Here is a 6920-nt window from a genome sequence, read left to right as displayed (position 1 = left end):
TCCAGCTCTGTGGCCATCTGGACTGCCACTGGAATAATGTTTGCTTAATTTCAGTCTTCCTGGTTGCTGTAAGTGCTGACTGCACAAAGAGCTACTGTCTTGTGATCATGGCAAGTTCTCCAGTGCATGGAAACACTTCTATGTTATAGCTGTAGAGGGCAGCCTGAATCCAGCTCGCATTTCTCTTCATTGCACAGAGAAAGCAAGTTTGGTAGTGTTGAATAGCAGGTGGTCTGCCCCTGGATTCAGATACCACATGGATACCCAAGTATTCGGTACTTCTGAGCAAAGCCCATCTCATCTCTTCTGGAAAGCTGAGTGTCCCACAGATTAGTGGATCACTGCTGCTAAGGCAGAGGTTTCTTTTTCTCTATGGCTTTGGTCTCTCTATTGAAACTGCCAACAAAAGCACTAATTATAACATCAGAGATTCCTGTGCTGAGACCCTCTCTACCAGGAAATAAACTGAATGTATTTAACACTGCTCTCCAGATAAGTTCTAGAAGACAGAAAAGTCTGATTGTGACCTATCCAGGTCAAATTTGGCTCCTTGAAAACTGAAACATCGAAGTTCACTGAACATTCAAATTTCAGAATACTTGAATACCAGCTTCATTTTACATCAAAGGGATTGTCTGGAGCCTTATGAAAGTGAAAAGGAAGGAGAATGGTTTGAAGATCAAGGTAAAAACAAAGTCCACTATATCTCTTATTTATTGATTAAAAGTAATCAAGGAGATATTATTTCTGCATGACGAGAGAAATGCAGGAAGAGAAACAATCATGATTAGCTCCTCTTTCTTCATCTTCCAGAAAAAAATGCTGTCTCTACCATACTGGGAATTATTTATTCCTGTCCATAAAGAGGTTTTTTGCTGTGAAAATCGTCGTAATGTGAGAGTGAACAAGGGCACAAGCCAATTTGGTTTGCACATTGTCCTCCTGCCAAGCTAGGACTTATGGCAAACAGATTTCAGTCACCAGGTCCAAGAGCATGGTTTTCACTACACTGTGCTTTTGAGAAGCTTTGTACTTCTATAAACCATAGCAGGTCAGCTATGCAGCAGTTTTGGGAGACAGTCAGTACAGACCTGGAAAACTGCTCATAATCTCAGTATTTCAGGCTGGGAGTCAAACTGATGTAAACCTGACAGACACAAGAAATCTTTTGCTTTAACCATAACCCAAAAAAATTCATGAAGCATTTGGCAATCTGCTATATATTTTATTGTTAAGTTAGCAGGTTAGAAAGAAAAACTGACAGGTTTAGTATCCAAGTTGCTCCTTGAAGAAGATACATTACATCAACAAAGAGCAGGAACTTAAAATAATTCTCTTCTGTGCATTCTTGCCTTGAAAAAAAAACAAAGTATTCAGTGATCACAATTAAGGATTTTTCTATAATCAAATGAATGAATAAATAAATAGAAAATGAATAGACATTCATTCCCTGGGGAAAGAAAGAGTACAGCTTTGACCACTGTCCAGAATGGCTTCTGTTACTGCATTACACTGCACATGTAATCCCTCTCACCTACCCTTCCCACATCACGTTTCTGGTGTTAGTGCTAACCCTAACTTTGGACGTTATGTCCAATGTCCACGTATTATTACTTGCAGTGTCTGTAACTCCTCTGTAAACACAGCAGCTGATTTTCTCTCTAAAAAGAGATAGCAGAGTGGGCAGACACATCAGTTTTCCTACATAAACCTTGCAAACTTTCTTTGGAGTGCAGTACGAAACTTTGTGTATAGAAGGTGAGATATAAGTCAGCTCTAACTGTGAAGATTAAAAGGAATGAAGGAGTTATCTTTTCTAACAGCTGTTGAACTCCCAAAATCTTACATCTAGAAGGGGCATAAATAACTGAGTACTCAGCTTCCGTATCTCTTTGTGTTGATTTATTTTGAGGATGTAACAATTATTTCACACTGAGTGCATGTGTGTAGATTGTGAAAGGTTATAGTATTTCACTCACAAATCCTATAATAAGACATTTCAGTCTCTAGCACCTTGTCTCTCCTTGCCACCCATCACGATTGCACGTGTTTTGGCTTCAGAAGAGAACTGGGAACATAAAAGGGCAATTTAATCTTATTTTCTCTTTTTATTTATTTTTTTCTCTGCCATTTGTTGTGTGGTATCAGTGTTTTTTTTTCCTAATAAAAAGTATTCAGAAATTCACATGCTTCTGATGTATTCGTTATCATTTGCATTCTGCTGATGATACATAGTATCCTAAACAAAACTCCCTGTGCAAATGTAATTGCCAGTCACCACAAACCCATCACTTTCTTCTTCTAGTACTGCCTGCACAACCTACACCTAGTTTTAGCTACATCACTACTTGCATTCTGAACATCTGGGAGGAGAAGCTCTTTGCAATGCCATCCTAACTTTCTAAATCTTCAGAAGGAGCTTCAGTGTTCAGCAAACACCAGTGTAAAAGGCCAAGATGAGATGCCACTTCATTTTTTTTTTTTTTTTTTTTTTTATATTATAATATAGCAGCTTTCTGAAGTCTTATCTGCACAATGCTTGCTGTGAGCCGGTGCCGGGATATGTATTATGCTGAACCTGATGTTTACCTCTTCCAAGAGAACTTCATGCCTCAGAGATTCCTATTCTGTCTCACTCTGCTGTTTCATACATCTCTTCCAGAATATGCATGGCTGCTTCCTTAAAAGGTTTGTTCAGAAAATGAGAAGGGGTGCTTTCCTGAGAGGAAAAGACTGAAAGCAAGGGTCTGGCTGTATTGCCTATACCTCTCACTTAGTTTGAAGTAATCCAGCCCAGGATACAGGTGCACCCATGCTAAGAATTCTGGGGAAAGCTCCTCAGTACAACCCTCCCCGTGCTCTCCTCAGGCTCTGAGTCACACAACTGACCCAACAGATGAGTTAATCAGCCAGATCTGGTGGAAAATAAGGTAATGTAAAACAAACAGGTCACAGAACCTTTGCTGCTTCAGCAAAGCCAGTTGTCCCTGCATTTTCATCCTCATTCTGGACTCCTGCTGACCTCTCTGCTAACAGCTTTTGCCTTAATTCCTCTGTGAAGTAATTCTTCCATCATCCCCTTAGGCTCAGGTCTGCAGTCCCCCTGTCTCATCAGCATGTACCCTCTGGCCAGCTGAGCTCACTGCCTGTAATATCCTCCACAAAACTGTTCCAAGTGATAAGCTGCTATTTCTTTAGCAGTAGGAGCAGAGCTTACTGCACAAGGAACAGAGTACATGTTGTTCAGAGCTTTTCAACCCATACCCTGATAGGGAAAGAGGCCAACCTGGCTTTCCATACAGCTACATTTATACTGTCATTAAACATTTTCTCCAGGACTAACAGCCTGTGGCCTTGCCATTAAATTCACTAAGCATCTAAGATTATGTACCAACAACAGTCCCCAGCTTTCATTTGCTACCAATACTCTTGGAGACAAGTTGGAAGAGCACCACTCAGCCTGGGCAGCACTGGGGGCAGTTTTAGCACATCAGACTAGTGGATTATCAAATGCTGTCTTCCAGAGACATTCCTTGACACCCCCTGACAGTGCAGACACCCCGGGAAGCTCCAACAGCTGCTGGCCAATGGAGGACCAAAGCCATGAAAGCCAAGGCCAAACTGTATCTCCCTGACAGCTAAATAACTGGGAATTCTTTCTCACATGGTGTTTTTTTTTTTTCTTTCTTTCCCATCTCTCTCCTCCAAAAGATTGTGAGGAGAACCAATTTGATTTTAATCCACTATATTTGAAAATTGCTCAACCATATCTGTCCAGCACAATAGGAGGAATACTTCCCTTATCCTTTTATGACCAGTGCTGAATAATTCTTTTCCATGTCACCATGAGATGCTCATGAATGTATGAATGAAGAAAGAAAGGTGGCATTTGAGGGAAGCTAGCTGCACAGTCACATAGCAAAGGTGTGTGTTTCCCTGCTCAAGTTTCCATTATAAATGGGCTATGTCAGATTTACATCATGAATACGAAAAGTACACATCTTAAATCACAAGCTCATCTCCTCATCAGAAATTTGATTTAGAAAGAACTGTGCTTCTCCCTCCCACCACACACTTGCTGGGGTATCACAGCTGTTATCAAGATGTAAAGATCTGTTTCCACGAACGTGTAGTTCACAGTTCATCATATTATCCCACAGCTTTGCAGAACTGAAAATGTAAAACATTCAATTCTTCAAAGTACATTTTTTAAAGTGAATACAAAACTCAAAAAGAAAAGGTGATGGAGAAGACCAAAATCTTTTGCTTATCCTTTGGAGATTAAGGATAAGCTCTCTGTACAGGTGGACCTGCAATTTACCATCAAACACAATGTGGAAATATCTGTCCCCAAACTAAGAGGTTTGGTTGCAGCTCGGGGCCCCAGTTGAGGCTGTCAGTTTTGGGGTCAGCTGTGACCATCGAGTCCGAAATGTCGGTCTTCATCTACATGGGAATGAACACCTTACATAAAATCCAAGCATTGTCTTGCAGTTTTAATATTTCCAATAAGTTCTGGCTATTGACCTCTCATAGAGGAACAGAAGGTTTAATGCATGCAAGTCCATATGCATTACAAGTGGGAGAAAAAATGTAGGTCTATTCTGCTTTTTTCCTCTCTCTCATCTTCCTCAAATTTCTCACATGGAGGTGTCAGTCCTTGTTGAAAGACTGCACCAATGTTAGTTTTCCAGAGGAGTGCAATTGCTTCAGTTCCTTCTGTGTAACCGAACTGCCAATGAACTCACTGCTCCTCCAGTTGCCACTGTTACATAGCTCCAAACAGAAAACTGGTGGGTTATTTATTGTCCAAAGTCTCATAAAGGAGCACGGAAAAATGATTCCTGCTGACGGTGCTACAGGGACTTGAAAATACAACTAGTTCTAATGCTGCTGTTACTAATGCCTGGGCATGCTATGCCTCCAAGTTTAAGAGCAAACAATCTAATTGCAGCAATACACATGTTCAAGATAAAACTTGATATCCCTAACAGAGTGTCAGAGGGTTTTCCAATGCCTCATGTACTCAACAAGAAGCAATTCACATGTACTCGCAGCTCACCGTGTTACGTTTTTAAGATGAATTCTGATGTTGCAACAGTTTTTGCTCCCCTTGGTGTCTTCTTTATCACACCACTTGCACTTTTGGAGGATGAGGGGAGAGGGAGTGGTCCTATGCTTGGTAAATCCTCTGTAATTTTTAATTTTTTTGAAGCGGGAAGCACAACGGATTGAACTTAAGATACAAATTTCCCAATGCCACAGTCCTTATTGAAGGTTTGCAAATCACCTGACAAAACCATGGTGCTCATTTTGCTTTTCAAATTCAAGATTCTCATACTGAGCAATGTTCCTGGCTTAGACTGTATATGTTTTCTTGCAGGAGGACAAATACAATAGAAGAGTGCAAACTAAAATCACTCCTGATGTACAACACTTCTGCGGACTGAAGACTATTAATTAAAAATCATGCAGAATTGATTAGCGTTTCACACCAGTGCATCACTGCAATGGGAAAAAAATCACCACGATATTTTTCAATCTGAGGCTGCAAAATGTATTCAACGCTCTGAAGTGCCTAACATGTATTTGCAGCACTCCAAGGTTATCATTAAACAGCATTCTGTGAGTTTCCTGGGATTCTCTGACTAGCATTTTGCCCATAATCAATTCCTTGTCATTAGGAACATGTCCTTTTTTGCAAGGAAGAAAAAAAAAAAAAACAGTTGTTCTCTCCATGACATTACCTGTGTCCATTAAGTATTTTTCTCAAACCATTCTTCATGGAGGAAGTGGTTTTGCACAGAATTTTGTTCCTCTCTTGTCCATTAATAAACCAAATGGTAGTTGGAAGCATGGGAGTACTTTAGTAGGGAGAGGAGTGAACAGAGCTGCTTGTCATTTCTACTGTAATTTCCATCTTTTTTTATTGACATCTCCAGTAGTTTTGCAGTTGGCACTGAGATCTGCCACTTTGACACTGCATTAACATTGCCAAGGTCATGCTGACAATAGTACAGTGCCTGGAGAGGATATACACCTGCATGACTGCTTCCATTGAAGCAAAACTTTTCACAGTGTGGCTAATGAACTGAAATGTGCTGTATATGTATGCACTGTATATATATAATGATTTTAAATGTCAGTCCTGCTGCATGTGGCAACTGGAATAGAGTTCAGGGTCTTCATATTCAGAATTCAGCCAAATGAAGGCAGCTCATCATTCCTAACAGAGGTAACAAATAAGAAACCACCTGAAAAGACCCATTTACACAATGGCTAGTAAGCCTTAAATAGGACATTTGAATAAAGGCCTCCTGCTTTTCTCGGGGATGATTTAGGAGTGCCAAAGACTCTGGAGTAACTCCCTCAGCTTCCCCACACTTAAGCAAAGCACAGAGGGTCGTTGTTGGTGGTGCAGAGTCCGGTTGGAGACCTGTAAGCAGTGGTGTTCCTCAGGGGTCTGTACTGGGTCCGGTCTTGTTCAACATCTTCATCAATGACCTTGATGAGGGGATAATGGCCACCCTCAGCAAGTTTGCTGATGATACGAAGTTGGGAGGATTGGCTGACACGCCTGAAGGCTGTGTTGCCATTCAGCAAGACCTGGATAGGCTGGAGAGCTGGGCAGAAAAAAACCAGATGAGGTTTAACAAAAGCAAGTGTAGAGTCTTGCATCTGGGGAGGAATAATTCCATGCACCAGTACAGGTTGGGGGATGACCTGCTGGAGGGGAGCTCTGTGGAGAGGGACCTGGGTGTCCTGGTGGATGACAGGTTGGCCATGAGCCAGCAGTGTGCCCTTGTGGACAAAAAGGCCAATGGCTTACTGGGGTGCATTAAAAAGAGCGTGTCCAGCAGGTCGAAGGAGGTGATCCTCCCCCTCTACTCTGCCCTGGTAAGACCTCATCTGGAGTACTG

The sequence above is a fragment of the Centrocercus urophasianus genome, unplaced genomic scaffold (genome assembly GCF_019232065.1).
Source record: "Centrocercus urophasianus isolate 14NV4802_14NV808 unplaced genomic scaffold, USGS_Curo_1.0 seq_11, whole genome shotgun sequence".
In the NCBI taxonomy this organism is placed as follows: domain Eukaryota; kingdom Metazoa; phylum Chordata; class Aves; order Galliformes; family Phasianidae; genus Centrocercus; species Centrocercus urophasianus.
This window is presented reverse-complemented; position numbering follows the sequence as displayed.